General features: G+C 39.9%; 1 pseudogene; it reads left to right on the forward strand.

The window, feature by feature from the left end:
* Positions 1-1,229: 1,229 nt before the first annotated feature.
* LOC105510471 lies at positions 1,230-15,554 on the forward strand (annotated as a pseudogene).
* Positions 15,555-17,779: the final 2,225 nt, after the last annotated feature.

Genomic DNA, 17,779 nt, shown 5'->3' on the forward strand with positions numbered 1-17,779 from the left:
ATTTGGGGAACTAATAAATGTCCATGAAATCTTCACAATTTATGTTCTTCTGCCGTGGCTTCAGCTGGTCCCTCCGTTCGAGGTCCCTGACTTCCTGCAATAGACATGCTGAGCACTTAGAATTAAAAGAAATTAGAAGGCTCTCCTCCCTCTCCCAAGTACAGGGAGAAACTCTGGTATTTCCTTATCTGACTAAGGATATTTATTTTTTAAAAGAAATGCAATTGTCTTAGGAACCCTTCCTTGGGAATCTTGTCAAATAACCAGGAATGATTAATCATTGGAGAAGAGAAGAGACTGAAAGTCATCACCACACCTGGATAGACTTTTCATCTGTGCTTCTGAGGGCAGTTTTGAGAGATTACCTGGGAGACTTTATCTACATAAGAAGACAGTCTTTGTTCACAGTACAGTTCCACCCATCACCTTCCCATAGCTTCCCATTTAGTTTCCTAAGAATATAATTTAAAAGATAATGTCTATATCCCAGGCCCATTTATTTTCCCTAAAAATCGTGAACTACCTTTCTAAAATTGCCTACAGCACCCCACTTCACTCTCCCCTATGAAGAGAATAATTAAGCCTCAACCATCTGGCCCTTTTTGTCTCATATTTGCTGGACTCCTGTGTCCACATGTATGTTAATAAATTTGTATTGTTAAGAGAGAAAACAAACTCTGCAAAATATTTTAAACAGGTTTATTCTGAGCCAATATGAGTGATCATGGCCCAGGGAACACAGTCTCAAGAGGTCCTGAGAAAGTGCACCTACAGCAGTCATGTTACAGTTCAGTTTTGTACATTTTAGGGAGGCAGAAGTTACAGGCAAATATATAAATCAATACATGGAAGGTATATATCAATTTGGCCCCAAAAGGCGGGACATCTCTAAGTGCGGGCTTATAAGTCATAGGTAGGTTTCAGGTATTGTTTAGTTGACAGCTGGTTGAGAGTTAAGCTATTGTCTAAAGACTTGAAGTCAGTAGAAAGGAATGCTTGAGTTAAGATGAGGGAGTTTGGGGGGCAAGGCCCTTGTTATGTAAATGAAGCCTCATAGGTAGCAGCCCTTAGACAGAATAGATGGTAAATGTTTCTTTCCAGTCCTTAAAGGTGTCAGACTCTCAGTTCATCTCTCCTAGATCCAGGAAAGACCTGGCTGTATTAATGGAGATTCTCTACAGAAGCAAATGTCTCCCATAAAAGACAGATTTGCAGGGTCATTTCAAAATATGTCAAAAAATATATTTTGGCTATTTCTCATCTTGCAAAATGGAGGTGAAAAAGTTGAGAAGCCAGATACTAAAGACAAGAAACCTGAAACCAAGAATGCTGATGCTGGTGGCAAGGTGAAAAGGGTAGTTACCTCAAGGCTAAAATGCCAAGCAGAGGAAGTGCCATTGCAGCCACTATCCTGTCCTTGACAGAAGAATTGGCAGATATTCCTGATCTGCTATGTATTCCAGAAAGGCCATGTACAAGCAGAAGTACTCAGCTGCTAAATCCAAGATTGAAAAGAAAAAGGAGAAGGTTCTTGCAACTGTTACAAAATCAGTTGGTAGTGACAAGAATGGTGTTACCCGGGTGCTTAAACTTCTCAAAATGACTAGATATTATCCTACTGAAGATGTGCCTCAAAAGCTGTTGAGCCATGGCTTCAGTCCACATGGGAGAAAACTGCAAGCCAGCATTACCCCCTGGACTGTTCTAATCATCTTCACTGGTTGCCATAGAGGCAAGACAGTGGTTTTCCTGAAGCAGCTGGGTAGTGGTTTGTTACTTGTGACTAGACCTCTGGTCCTCAATTGAGTTCCGCTATGAAGAACACACCAGAAATTTGTCATTGCCACCTCAACCAAAATTCATATCAGCAATGTAAAAATTCCTAAACATCTTACTGACATTTACTGCTGTGGAGGCCCAGACACCAGGAAAATGAGATCTTTGACACAGAAAAAGAGAAATGTGAGATAACAGAGCAGCACAAGATCAATCAGAAAGCTGGGGACTCACAAAGTTTACCAAAAATCAAAGCCATTCCTCAGCTCCAGGGCTACCTGCGATCTGTATTTGCCCTGATTGTTGCAGGAAGTCAGGGATCCCGAACGGAGGGACCAGCTGAAGCTATGGCAGAAGAACATAAATTGTGACGATTTCATGGACATTTATTAGTTCCCCAAATTAAGACTTTTATAATTTCTTACTTCCTGTCTTTACTGCAGTCTCTGAACGTAAATTGTGAAGATTTCATGGACACTTATCACTTACCCAATCAATACCCTTGTGATTTCCTATGCCTGCCTTTACTTTGATCTCTTAATCCCGTCATCTTTGTAAGCTGAGGAGGATATATGTCGCCTCAGGACCCTGTGATGATTGCATTAACCGCACAAATTGTTTGTAGAGCATGTGTGCTTGAACAATATGAAATCTGAGCATCTTGAAAAAACAACAGGATGACAGCAATGTTCAGGGAACAAGGGAGATAACTTTAAACTCTGACTGCCTGTGAGCCGGGTGGAACAGTGCCATATTTCTCTTCTTTCAAAAGCAAATGGCGAAATATCACTGAATTCTTTTTCTCAGCAAGGAACATCCCTGAGAAAGAGTATGCGTCCCTGAGGGAAGGCCTCTAAAGTGGTTGCTTTGGGGATGGCTGTCTTTTTCGGTCAAAGACAAAGGGATGAAATAAGCCCCGGTCTCCCTTAGTGCTCCCAGGCTTATTACGAAGAGGAAATTTCCGCCTAATAAATTTTGGTCAGACGGGTTGTCTGCTCTCAAACCCTGTTTCCTGATAAGATGTTATCAACGACAATGCATGCCCGAAACTTCATTAGCAATTTTAATTTCACCCCATCCTGCGGTCCTGTGATCTCGCCCTGCCTCCATTGGCTTTGTGATATTTTATTATCTTGTGAAGTATGTGATCTCTGTGGCCCACGCCCTATTCATTCACTCCCTCCCCTTTTGAAAATCACTAATAAAAACTTGCTGGTTTTATGGCTCAGAGAGTATCACAGAACCTGCTGACTTGTGATGTCTCCCCCAGACACCCAGCTTTAAAATTTCTCTCTTTTGTACTCTTTCCCTTTATTTCTCAGACCAGCCAACACTTAGGGAAATAGAAAAGAACCCACATTGAATATCGGGGGTGGGGTTCACCCGATATCAGGAAAAGTGAGATCTTTGACACAGAAAAAGAGAAATACAAGATAACAGAGCAGTACAAGATCAGTCAGAAAGCTGTGGACTCACAAAATTTACCAAAAATCAAAGCTATTTCTCAGCTCCAGGGCTACCTGCAATCTGTATTTGCCCTTATGAATGGAATTTATCCTCAGAAATTGGTGTTCTAAATTTCTTAAGGAGAACTTAAATAATTGATAACTCTCTCTCTCTCTCTATATATATATATAGTTATATATACATATATGGGTAAAATATTTTTATTTCCCTCAGGTCTGCTATCTGTCATGTGATGCTATAACAGAGTCAGTTTCGAAATTAAACCACATACACCTGATTGGCTCAGTGGTTCATTTTACAGTTGAAAATAGCAAACTTCTGATTGGCTCAGTGGTTCATTTTACAGTTGAAAGTAGCAAACTATGTCCTTGTTCCAGTGGAGATGTTGTTAGAGCTAGGTGATGACTCAGCAGAAGCCTTCATGGGCCATGACTGAAAATCAGATGGTCATTCTAAGCCCTCCTCACCCCTGCCTCCAGTCAACATTTTGATACAACATTGACGAGAAGGTGGGGCACCACAGGAAGTACAGAGGCTTAGTAATCCATTAGCCTGTTGAAATGGGTATTTGGAGTCAGAAATTAAGTTAAAGTACAAAAAAATATAAAAGTGATAGTCTGTGTACCCATGAAATTGTGGATGGAAGTGTATTTCTGCTTTGTACTTTAGTGTAACATTCCCATCTGCCTTAGTTGATTTCGTATTACTATCAAGGAATACCTGAGGCTAGGAAATTTAGGAAGAAAAAAGGTTTACTAGCTCACAATTCTGCTGGTTGGAAAGTTCATGATTGAGCATTTCCATCTGTTGAGGGCTTCAGAAAGCTTCCTTTCATGGCAAAAGGCAAAGAGGAGCCAGCATGTGCAGAGACTACATGGTGAGAGAGGAAGCAAGAGAGAGAGGGAGGGGAAAGGTACCAGACTCTTTTAACAACCAGGTCTCTCAGGAGCTAATGGAGTGAGAAATCACTCAGTCCCAAGGGAGGGCATTCATCTATGCATGAGGGATCTACCCTTGTGACCCAAATGCCTCCCACTAGGCACTACCCCCCAATACCATCAAACTGGGGGCTGAATTTCAACATGAGATTTAGTGGGGACAAACAAACCGTATCCAGATCATAGCTTCATCTAACAAAATGTTCCCTTTGGGCATCTCAGATAATTAATGCAAATTTCTCCATTTGTAAGCTGAACAATGTATAGTATAAAAAATATTATTAAAAACTCTAAAAACACTTGGTTTTGGACAATATGTAACATGTCAGTATACTCCGATGTCCCACAATGTCCTCAACAAATGTTCCTTCAAGTATGTCTTGAGAATCCGTCACCAAAACAGTCAAGGCAAAGAATTAAAGCAATTTAAAAATGTGCTAAAAGCAAAACATGTTCTAAAATCAAACTTAATCATTTCACAATAAATGGTGAAGGCCTGCCTAGGGAGGAACCTTCCCTCGATTAGTTGTCACATTCTTTTTGTGGCTTTGAGGGATGTTCTGTGATACACGGATATTTTTTCTTTGAGGTTCTGTGATACAAGGTTTTTTGTTCCCTGTAAATACCCCACTTTTGGACAGTTTTGCAAATAAATATTTAACCCACCTGTTTAAAATCAGTGATTTTAAATCAAGTCAATTTTTCTCTCCTGCTGAGTGGCAGCCTCACTTTTATGCGTTACACCAGATATGTGAGGGTTCACTCAGCATGTCCACAGCAGAGTAACCAAAATTGGGACCTATTGTGCATGGCTGGCTATCCCATCTGGAAAGCCTGGGACATGGATGTGATTCCTGTGGAATAAAATTTGCCATTTTAAATTTGCACCCCAGCCAGTCATATCAGTACTGTCTTCCTCAGTCAGGACTCCCCAGGAAAAAAGTGCTATAGGTTCACTCTCAAAAGTCAAAGAAGAACATATTTATCAAATGGAGGAAGAATTGTTCCTACCAAATAAATATTTCATCACTAGACCTTACATTACCCAATACAGTAAGAACTTATCAAGTATGTTCAGAAACTGCTTTGCTTACTGTCACATGTATTCCAAAGGAAGGATTTACATGGTAAACTTGAGTGGGCACTCTAATATGAGCAGAATTGGCCATCATAGTGACAGAAAAGGAAAATTTACGTTCTTATAAAGGCATTTTGAAATTTCATTATTCATGTGGTTTATTTTGCCCTTAGTCTTTCCTCTGTGGAAAAATGAAACTTACACAGTTTCATGTTGATACTATAGTTGAGTTGCTAAATATGAGTATTATTACAATTTATAAATCATAATCTCTTTGTTGTCATTTTAGTCCCTCAAAAGGGCTTCTTGCTATTCCAATAAGATTTTTGTTCTTGCTTCTTCCCCCTACTGTTCCACCCTCCAATCAGTGTGTTTCTTTTGCATTGGCATTAATGTAACATAAGGGAAAGTGTGGGAAATGATATCTAAAAAAATTGAGTAAATTTTTAAATATTGTTTTTGCTCCTATTTAGACCTAAGACAACAGGAAGGAAAATATTTTTTAAATTGCAAAACATTGGTTATAAAAGGAAAGTAAACCAGACTACAGAAACACACACACACACACACACACACACACACGTAAACCTGGATGAACATCATACCATGGTGCTGCAAACCATATTTTCTGGCCAGGATGCTTGAGTATGTTACCATTTTCTTGCAGGCTTAGCATCTCAATATTAGGGTTATAGCTCATAAGCATGGTTTATAATGTAATTTTCTCCAAATTTATATTGGTGAAACCAAGTGACCAGAAAAAATATGAGTTAATTTGAAGGCTGTAATCCAATATTAAAATGTTAATGGCATTGAAGAGCTTCTAATCCTTCCAAATGAGGTCATGACAAAGCAGAGATAATAAGCCATCTTGAAAAGTTCCTAAGAACCAGGTCTCTGGGCAATGGTTTACAAACTAGACAGCATCCATTCAGAATATTTTCCATCCCAATTTAGAAAGCCAATAAATAATTACTATTTTGAGGGGAGAATTGTAACACTTAAGTATTCCGAGAGTCACATATTTACAGGGACTAATTACAGAGTTACATATTTTAAGGGACTAATTCCTTATTGCCTGATTTTACATTCTCAATATATTTACTTTAATCTTTGCTAGTTTAAAAAAATATTTAAGTATTCAATAAAGTGCACTAATTATACATGTATAACTTGATGAATTTTTATGACTCAGATCAAAATATGGAACATTTTCAGTACTCTGGAAGGCTGCTTCATGTCCCTTTCCAGCCAATACCCCCTTTATTTATTTATTTATTTATTTATTTATTTATTTATTTATTTATTTATTTATTTATTTATTTGAGATGGAGTCTCACTTTGTTGCCCAGGTTCAAGCGATTCTCCTGCCTCTGCCTCCTGAGTAGCTGGGATTACAGGTGTCCACCACCATGCCCGGCTACTTACTTGTATTTTTAGTAGAGGTGGGGTTTCACCATGTTGGCCAGGCTGGTCTCGAACTCCTGACCTCAGGTGATCCACCCACCTCGGCCTCCCAAAGTGCTGGAATTACAGGTGTGATCCCCCATGCCCGGCCCAATACCCTCTTTTTAGAGATAAAAAGTATTCTGACAGCTAAGCAATATTAATTAACTTTGCTTGTGCATGAATTTCATACAAAGAAAATTATATAGTATATGTCATTTTGGGTCTGGCTTCTTTCACTCATCAAGTCTGTTAGAGCTATCCATGTCACTGTACGTTTTTTGTAGTTCACTTTTATTGTTGTGTATTTTTCTATTATATGAATATATGACAGTTGATATCTCTTTCTCCTATTGACAGGCATTAATGTTGTTTTCAGTTTAAGTTATTATGAATAAGGCTACTACGGGCAAGTTCGTATATGTCTTTGGAACACATATGCATTCATTTTTCTTGGTTATTTCCTAGGAGTTAATAGCTAGGTCATGTTTATCTTAAGTAGATGCTTATTTAGCTTAAGTAGTTACCATCAGTGTTTTAAAGTGGCTTTACCAATTTACATTGCTACTAATAATGCATATGAAAGGTCCAATTGCTTCACATCCTTGCCATCACTTGGTATTATCAATCTTATTAATTTTGGACCTTGTATTCAGTGTGCAGTAATATCTTATTGTGATTTAAGTTTTACTTTTCCTGAGAATTAAATAAGTTGTACACCTTTTTATGAACTAATGGACCATATGGATATTCTCTTTGTAAAGTGCCTGTTCAAGTCTATTGTCTGCTTCTAAATTTGGCTATTTGTCTTTTTTACATTTATTTGTAGGGGCTCTTTATATATTCTGGATATGAGCCATTTTTTGATAGATCTAAAAATGTTTCTCCATTTGTGGCTTGCCTTTTTACTACTGTAAAAGTATCTTTTGATGAACAGGAGTTCTTAATTTTAGTTAAGTTCAATTTATCAATCTTTTTTATGGTTAGTGTTTTTAGTGCAATTTTAAAGAAAAATTTGTACCTTTTCTAGTTTTGCTTACCAGCCAACAAAAAAATGAAAGAATTGAATCTAGCATTCTTACTGATGTGTACAATCGGAAAACTTTGAAACGCTATAAAACGCCACTGGAATAGCTAGAATTTTAAAGACTTTCAGAAAAAAAATGTTGATGAGGATGTGAAGCAACCAGAAGTCCCACTGCTGGTGTGAGTGTAAAATAATATACTCACTTTGGAAATTCATTTGCCAGTTTCCTATAAAGTTAAACGGTACACTCACTCTATGACCCAAAATTTCTACTTCTAGGTATTTACTTAAGAGAAATGAAAACATATGTCCACAAAAAGCCATGTGTAAGAATGTTTAAAACAATTTCATCTGTAATAACCCCAAATTGGAAATAAATGAAATATCTATCTACAGATCAGATAAGCAAACTGTGGTATATTCATACAATAGAACAATACTTAGTGATAAGAAAGAATTACTGATACAAACAATAATATGAATAAGTCTCACAGACATGCTCAGGGAAAGATACCAGACCCAGAGACTACATATTGCATAATTTCACTTATATGAAGTTGTAGAATTTCCAAGTTAACATGTGGTAATAGAAATCAGAACAAGCTGACAACTTTCAGTTCTAGAAAATATTTTTCTTGCAGAGAAAACACACTCAAGAGTTGATGAACAATGCAGGGAGGAAAACTGTATTGTCTGAAAGACAAACACAAATCCTACTGGCAGATAGTTTCAGTTTCTATTTGAGGACATCAAGATGGCAACTTTTATCATTAGCAGCCCAGGAAACAGAAACAATGTTTGTCTGTGTCAAATGCTTTATTTTCCAGCACTGAAGGACATTTGGAAGCTTTGGTTCATAGGAAACCAGCCAGTGTGGCTATTAGGGAGGTGACAGTCAAGAGGATGAAAGGACTGGAGGGGAGGCAGAGCCCAAGGCAAAAGGAAAGAGGAAGGTCCCCTCTGCTACCCAAGAGAGAGGTCAGTTATTAAAGAGCTTCCAAAGACAGAATGCCAATTCTGAGACTTGTCCTAAGCAGATTTTTTTCATTCTCACCACTTGGTTATAATCATTACTGTGACACAGATTATACATGCACTTGGTTGCTTATTGTTAGTATGTGCCATTGTGTGACCTTTGGACTGTTGAATTTCAGGTTTCAGCTTGCATTGATGCTTACTTCTCTTTTCTTAGTCTACTTTAATTAGGCCACAAGCAATGGGGCACTGTAATTTTGTCTATTCTAGGTACAGCTACAGATGGAATTATTTCCATGTTATGAGGAAATGAAAACTAAGGCAGAGAAAACGTTGTGTCTGTGTTTTCCACTCCAATGTGGAGATCTTTTGGAAGGCCTAAGTTTCACTGTTAGCATCTTTGAGATCCTTTGTCTTTTTCTATGAGTTCTACATGTAAGAGAGGTGGGCATGATGAAACTTATTCAAGAGCTGAGGCTCAGAAACATCCGCTGAAGGATAAGAAAACTGAGTAAGTGCATACACTGTTGATAGGAATGTAAATTAGTATAGCCACTCTGGAAAACGTATGTAGATTCCTCAAAAAACTAAAGATTGAACTACCATATGATCCAGCAACCCCATTGCTAGGTAGATACCCAAAAGAAAGAAAATCAGCATATTGAAGAAATGTCTGCACTTCCATGTTTATTGTAGCCCTATTCACAATAGTCTAGATGTTGAATCAACCTAAGTGCCTATCAACAGATGAAAGGATAAAGAAAATATGGTATGCATACACAATAGAATACTATTCAGCCACAAAAAGAATGAAATCCAGTCATTTGCGGCAACATGGATGGAACTGGAAACCATTATGTTAAGTGAAGTAAGCCAGGCACAGAAAGATAAATATTCCATGGTCTCACTCATATGTGGGAACTTAAAAAATTAATTGGAGTTGGTGAATAGAATGGTGGTGACAAGGCTGAGAAGAGTAGGGGAAGGAGAGCATGAAGAAAGGTTGGTCAATCAGTACAAAAATACAGTTAAATTATTTTATTTTGTTTTAAATTTATTTTTAAAAAATGTATTTTATTTTTTTTTAAAGACATCACTCTGTTGCCCAGTCTGGAGTGCAGTGGCATGATCATAGCTCACTGCAGCCTCAGACTCCTGAACTCAACTGATACTCCCACCTCAGCCTCCTGTGTAGCTAGGACTACAGATATGTAGCTAGGACTATCACGCCTGGCTAGTTTTTTAGTTTTTTGTAGGGATGGGGTCTTGCTGTGTTGCCCAGACTGATCTCAAAGTCCTGGCCTCAAGTGATCCTCCTGTGTCAGCCCCAAAGCACTGGGATTACAGGAGTGAGCCAGTGTGCCTGGTCCAAGAATATAGTCAGATAGAAGGAATAAGTTCAATAGCACAGTAAAGTGACTATAGTTAATAACTTCTTGTATATTTGAAAATGATTAGAAGAGAAGATATAAGGCCGGGCGCAGTGGCTCAAGCCTGTAATCCCAGCACTTTGGGAGGCCGAGACGGGCGGATCACGAGGTCAGGAGATCGAGACCATCCTGGCTAATACGGTGAAACCCCGTCTCTACTAAAAAATACAAAAAACTAGCCGGGCGAGGTGGCGGGTGCCTGTAGTCCCAGCTACTCGGGAGGTTGAGACAGGAGAATGGCGTAAACCCGGGAGGCGGAGCTTGCAGTGAGCTGAGATCCGGCCACTGCACTCCAGCCTGGGTGACAGAGCGAGACTCCGTCTCAAAAAAAAAAAAAAGAAAGAAGAGAAGATATAAAATGTTCCCAACACAAAGAAATAAAAAGTGTTTGAGATGATGGATATCCCAATTATCCTGATTTGGTCATTACACATTGTATGCATATATTATAATATCACATGTACCCCATAAATATGTACATCTATTATGGATCCACTTTTTTTAAAAAACTATAATAACTAGAAAATGTAAAAGAAAACAGCAAATTTAAAGCATCTCTAATACTCAAGAGTTGGCCTGGTCCTATTAGCTAATCCTTGGTGTTGCTAAGAGCTTAAGAGCTAGCTTGGCACTTACAGCTAAACCATGGTGTTTTCTTGTGAAGCGTAAACAATCTCACAGAGCACCAGATTCAGGTAGCCCACTCTGTGACCACGATGGATCAAGAGAAAATAAGACCACCTTGTATCATGTCTGAACACAAACAAAAGCATGAACATTGTTCAAACCACAAAAATGATCAAACGGCTCTCTATCTTGGCTAATATAAGTAACGGATGCTGCCTTATGAATGACAATGTTAGCCTCATACTAGTCTTCCTTCCTTTAGATAAAGATTTATTATGATACTCAATAATAGAATTATCATTTCTTAACAGCATGTAATCTGGAATAAAGTCCTTCTTCCTGAACCTTCCTCCAAATCGCGCACTAGAAGTCCAGATACTGTGGTAAGTCCTAACACCTCTACTGAGATGCCCTATGGCTCCCCATGGTGTTCATTCACTCTCATTGTAATAAGTCAAAAAAGTCAACTTTCACTGGCTCTAAGTGTGCTCCTGAAGGTCTTTAGCTGAAGGACATTAACAGAAGCATAAAGAAATTGAGTGGAATTTCTAAGACAATATGAATACCAAGAAAAATCACACCTTGAGGACCATCTGCATATAGCTCAGTACCAAAACTCAATTATGTGCCATTTGAGAGGCTTCTTGTACCTCAATCATTTTTAGCCTGGCCTCATGGCTACTAGAAGCAGAAAGAAACAAAACTTATATGTCTCATATGGAAGCCTTGTATTGAATATGTGCCTCACTTAGATAAAGACGCCCAGGGAAGAGGTGTATGGTGTCAATATTTAGTGGGTCAGAGATGATAGACATCTTTGTCAGAAAATGGGGCTCATGGAATCTGGAGAAAAACAGGTGGAATCATCACTGGGGTGACTGACGTAACGGAAAAGCATTAAGAGAAAGAGTGAGAGACCGAGTCCTGGAGTCCTTTCCATAACATTTACACCAGGAGAAGATGCTCTCTGTTTCTGAACCCTGGCTCCAGCCCAGACATACAAGTGCCAGTTTCCTACAATGACTCTTGGTGAACAAATTCATTCCCAAGGCTCTAGGTTGTTTTGTGAAGACATTGTCCTTTTGACAGGACATTTACAGTTAAAGTGACTATGTGGTACTTAAAAATCAGGTTCTGGAGTCAAAAATACCTGGGTTTAAATCCTAGCTGCATCACGTATAAGTTATTGTTCTTGGGAAAGTTCCTAACCTCTTAGTGCTTCAATTTCTTTACCCAAATAACAGAGACAATAATAACTGTAACAAGTGTACCTACTTTGTAGGATTTTGTGTAGTGCTTGCACAATGTTTGGCACATGGTAAGCTTTCAATGAACGATAGCAATTGTTCGTATAATTGGTCTATATTTGGAAGTACGATGACGTTACTTTTTCCTAGAATTTGAATATTTAAGAGAGTTTTACATAGATGTCAAACATCCTTATGTAGTTGCATGTGTACATATCCACTCAAATACATATGTATACATATCCATACACAGATGAACACTTGCATTCATGGGTTTTTCATGAATACTGGGCTGCTCCTTAGTGATTTGTTTTTCTAAGACCAGACGAGCGAGCACAAAAGAACCAGCGACCAGGCAAGGGTAGGAGCAAAACTGCAAGTTTATTTTGGTCACCTAAGGTGTGGGGAAGAGGTCGGCCTCCGGCAAAGAAGGCCGGCAGAGTCCCCGGTGGGGCTCTCGGAGGGAGTTCCTGCTATCCCGACAGGAATGAGAGACTCAGGAAGGGTGCGTGGGACCCTGGCCGAGAGCGGCTTTTCTAGGAGTGGGAGGGCAATAGGCGGGGCACGGGCGTGTCCGGGGACGTTCCGCAGGTGCGACCAGGTAAATCTTGGTCTCTTCGGATTGACGTCACCTGGCGCATGCCCAGTTGATCTGCACCGTCCCAGGCGCCGGCTGTATTTTCGTGCGCGCAGGAAGAGTTGGTGGTGAAGAAGAACCGGGAAGTGCACCATCTTGCCTCCGTTCGTCCAAACACTTAGGTGAGTAAATGTGAAATTATGGGGCTCAGGTTAGCTCAGGAATGAATACAAGCCTGCAAAAGGCTAAAGGTGACTTTGTAAATTTCCAAATCTTAGTGCTGATAAATTTTACTTGGCTTTTCCTGAGCTGTTTCCCTAAACTTAGAAGTTTGCTTCCTTAAATAATTTGACAGCCCCTCTTGTCATTTTACATTCTCCCACTAGTTCTTATCCCAGAAGTTATCGTGACCGTTAATATCAGCCCTCTCCAACAGCGTTTTGGCCACAAAGGCAGCAAGGAGCCATGGCGAATAATTACTTAACTATTGTTAATTCTTGTCCCTCAAAAGGGAGCCTGTCTGAAAGAAGTCCCAATAGACCATAACTCCAAAGTCCACACAGTGATAATGTTTTCTATTAAAAAGAGTTTGGAATGACTGCTCATAGAATCGGGGAAACCCTCTCACACAGGGGAAGTGTGATGGAGGATAAGTCAGAGTGGTAAAAGACAGGGGCCTTACTCAATTATGCTTTAAAATAGCTTGTATTTGTGAATTTTACAAGAATATATGACCATATGAATCACTGCTAGGGCCCCTTCCAGGGCCTTGGAAGGATTCAGTACAAGCATGGGGCCCTGAGGTTAAGCTGTTTTAGTAATGCTGCCTATGCCTCCAACTCTCCCAGGCACCGATAGAGTTGCAGTTGCAGCTGTCACTTGTTCATCCAAAGGAATGGCTATTTTGTGCAGACTGGTGGGAGAACATGTTTAGGATTGCCATTCTAGGTGTTGGGCATGGACTGTGTCTGTCTTATTAGCACTGAAGCCCCGGGGCCAGCCTAATGCCTTCCACAGAACAGGTGCTCAGTAAACTTGTGCCATATGAAGGAAGAAACCAAGAATTCCAACCCCAGGATGACAGGGATAGTGAATTCCAATGATTTATTGAGTGAGGGATAAATGATACAGACAATGTGCATAGCATTAAAGTTTACAAAAGTCTTTCGTGTACATAAGAGATTGACAAAACACAGCTCATGGATTGGTAGGTCAAATTTAGCCTGCTGACTTATCTTGTAAATCAAGTTTTATTGGAATACAGCCATGCTCATTTGTTTACCTCTTGTCTAGACTGTTTTCCTGCTGAAATAGCAGAGGTGAGTAGCTACTGAGATCACATGGCTTGCAAAGGCTAAGATGTTTACTATCTGGACCTTTAGAAAAGTTTGTTGACACCTCATGCATATTATCATATTTTGATTTTGAGCCTCATTTCATGCCTGTGAGGGAGGTCAGAACTTAATATCTCTTCCTGACAGATGAAAAAAATTGAGATTCAGGTTAAATGTCTTTGACTGGAGAGTTGACATTGAACCTAAGTGCTGGGACTAATTCAGGTGTGCCACAAATGTAGGTTGCTAAACTACTTGTAAATGAGCTCATGCTGTGAACCTTTAGAAATGGAAAGCGGTTTTCAGAGGAGCTCAGTAAATGAAGCAAGATTCAGTGTTTCCACTAAGGCATTTGGGCAAGTTTTCACAAGTGCCGCATATTCCTCAGGCCTTAACACTTAAGTCTACCCCAGCCAACTTTCAACTGCAAATGTCTACTTCTAATGTTTAAGTGGAAGGCCACTCTGCTTATATGTAAGGCAGGCTGGAACTTCCATGAAACAATTCCTCCCGAGAGAGGTTAATTCCTGCCAGAAGTTGGTATATAAATACCCCAGCTCCCTTTCTCCTTGGGTTAAAAACCCTCAAGGCATAGGTTTCACACTGCTTCTCAGAGTTGCCCTGTGGGATTAAGCTCCAGTTTCCCACAGTGGAAGCTGGCTTGATAATGCATCCTTTATTGGCTGCCTTCTCTGTTTTGTCACATTTCCCCCACTCTCCTACCGGTGTTATCTGCACCTCCCAAATAATCTACCTGAACTTATATCCTTCTCTCAGATTCTGCATTTGGGGAAACCCAAGCAAAGACAGCTTTGGATAAATGGAGACACTCTTACAGAGGAGCAAATATTTGGCCTCATTAAGATAGTTCACTGTGATGTTTCTTTTTTTTTTTTTTTTTTTTTTGAGACGGAGTCTTGCTCTGTCGCCCAGGCTGGAGTGCAGTGGCTGGATCTCAGCTCACTGCAACCTCCGCCTCCCAGGTTCACGCCATTCTCCTGCCTCAGCCTCCCGAGTAGCTGGGACCACAGGCGCCGGCCACCTCGCCCGGCTAATTTTTTGTATTTTTAGTAGAGACGGAGTTTCACCGTGTTAGCCAGGATGGTCTCGATCTCCTGACCTTGTGATCCGCCCGTCTCGGCCTCCCAAAGTGCTGGGATTACAGGCTTGAGCCACCGTGCCCGGCCTCACTGTGATGTTTCAAAGGCAAGGATCAGTTATTAGGATGGGGTTCATCTTTCGTAGTTCATTCTATTAACCCAACTACTAGTTTGCTGATGAGGGCTCACTTTTCCTGCAGTCACTGATCCTGGAATATGCTCACCTGCTTGGGGAGGAAAGTCTGCATCAGCCAAGACACACATGGCTGCTGCTGCTGAGGTGGAAAAATACTGCAGTGTCATCAATCAATGCCTTCCACATGCTCTCGGCAGAAGGGCAATTAGTGTTACTCAGGATGAAATTCAATATAAGGCTGTGGATGAATGGGTTATTGAAGAGACTGTCGAATCAGCCCGGTTGTTGGAAGTGGCCAGGGGCAGTGGGAAGGCTCCTTGTCTGTGCTGGGCAACAGCTAGTGTAGAGCAGCCTTCTGTCTCAGGCTTGGAAGGGGTCATTCAACTGACAGATTAGTCATTTTTACCAGATTAGTCATTTTTACCACTTCCTCCCTTCTGGGTTATCCTCTCAAAAGACTCAGCAAGTAGGGTACAGCTACTCACAGGGCTGTGGCCATATTTTCTTTTATGAAAGCCAGAAAATTGAATCCCTTCAGTGTAGTGACATTATTTTTTGCAAGCTTTTCCTTTTTATCCCTGCCTTTGACTGTCTCTCACTGTCTATATTTCTCCCTTTGGCTCTTTCTGCCCCTAACCTGTCTCTCTATTTCTGCTTCTGTCTCTCTTCCCTTCCTTTCTCCATACCTAGTTTTCCTGTCCGCTTCCCTTTCCTTTTCCGAGTTTCTCTCTTTCTCTCCCCACCTTCCTCTGCTCTGGTCCTTCTTTTGGTCTTTGGAATATTTTCTCATGTTCTGGCATTCTTTAAGGTAGATTCATTTATTGAATCCTTGATATATCTCCAAAAGAAAGACAGTTATAATTAAAATCTTTCTGTTACTTGTGGGCAAATAACCCCATATAAAATCGGATTCATTTTCAAGTAAAATTCCCTCTTGGGCTTTAAAATCCTGACTCCTAAAGTTCTCCAGCTGGATAGACTGTCTGCTTCTCTGTCTTTAAACATTACCCAGGCATGCTGGGCACGGTGGCTCATGCCTGTAATCCCAGCACTTTGGGAGGCTGAGGCGGGCGGATCATGAGTTCAGGAGTTGAAGACCAGCCTGACCAATATGGTGAAATCCCATCTCTACTAAAAATACAAAAATTAGCCCGGCGTGGTGGTGCATGCCTGTAATCTCAGCTACTCGGGAGGTTGAGGCAGGAGAATTGCTTGAACCTGGGAGGCGGAGGTTCCAGTGAGCCAAGATCACGCCACTGCACTCCAGCTTGGGTGACAGAGCAAGAGTCCCTCTCAAAATCAAACAAACATTACCCAGGCAGCAGGGTACACAAAGTTTAGCCACCTTTTAGAAAGAGGTGCCAAGTATTGTGTCCTGCTCTGTTTGCCTAGAGAGGCAGGAGAAAAAGTGGTAAAAGGTGAAAGGCAGCTATAAAGATCTGCTGCTCACTGCCAGCAGGGGCTGTGGTGTATTGGCTGTAGTTCACAGGTGGGCCTCTAACAGAGGACAAGACATAAGCAGCTTTCACACCAGAATGGAGCCAAGATGTCCACAGGCTTAGTGACTGGATCTGAGACATCCCTGATATCATCACAGGGTTGAGACCTGAAACTTTCAAAAAAAACTCTTGGCTCTGTATTATCAGTCCAGAGGCAGAAGTACTAAAAACCTGCTGGAAAGCAGCAACAGGAGGAGAGAGAGGGAGAGAGCTCTGTCTCAAAGACTCAAAATGGTCTTATAAACCAAAATTCCAAAGAAAGTAAAGAAATTGTGTGTTAAGAAAGACGGCTGACAAAATCACCACTCAAACACGAATTCACTCAGGATGAAAGTAACGTAATTTTAAAAAGTTTAGACAAGACTTGATCATAAGTATGCCTAAGATATGTTGAAAAACTACATTTTCATAAAAATACCAAAAATTATAAAACAAAGCAGACTTGAAAGAACAAGAGTGGATAGATATGAAAGGAAGCAAAACAAAACAGAATGAAACATATAGTTAATTGTGCTAAAGACTCAATAGATAAAATGAACTGAAATCTGGATACATTTGAATAGAGAACTTGTGAATCAGAAAATAGTGTTGAAGAATTTAAGCTGAATATTACACAGATACTGATATCAACTATAAAAAAGAACAATCACAATAAGATTGAGGAATAAACAGGCATAATGTGAATTATGTGAGAAAAAAGAGAGTGGGAAATTGAAGAGGCAATATTTAAGAAAATACTGAACATTTTCCATAATTGACAAAAGACATGAGTCTTTAAACCGAAGCACGCTTTGAGACTGAGCAAGAGAAATAAAATTATACTCACCTTTAGACATATTGCAGTGGAAACGAAAAGCAGCAAGAATAAAGAGAAAATATCTTAAAAAAGACAAATAAAAAGGACAGATATAACAAAACAATTAGAAAGCAGACTTCTGATTAACAATAGTTGCAAGGAGACAATGGAGTAACGTATTCAAGCTAGAAAGTTATGTGCATATAAATTATTATTCAAGAGTGAAGGAAAACAAAATATTTTCACATTTACAAAGGCTATATTTATGATTCAGACTCTTGTTGAAAGAAATATTACACTATGTACATTATCAAGAAGTGAACACA

This window comes from Colobus angolensis, unplaced genomic scaffold (assembly GCF_000951035.1).
Source record: "Colobus angolensis palliatus isolate OR3802 unplaced genomic scaffold, Cang.pa_1.0 Scaffold188, whole genome shotgun sequence".
Classification (NCBI taxonomy): domain Eukaryota; kingdom Metazoa; phylum Chordata; class Mammalia; order Primates; family Cercopithecidae; genus Colobus; species Colobus angolensis.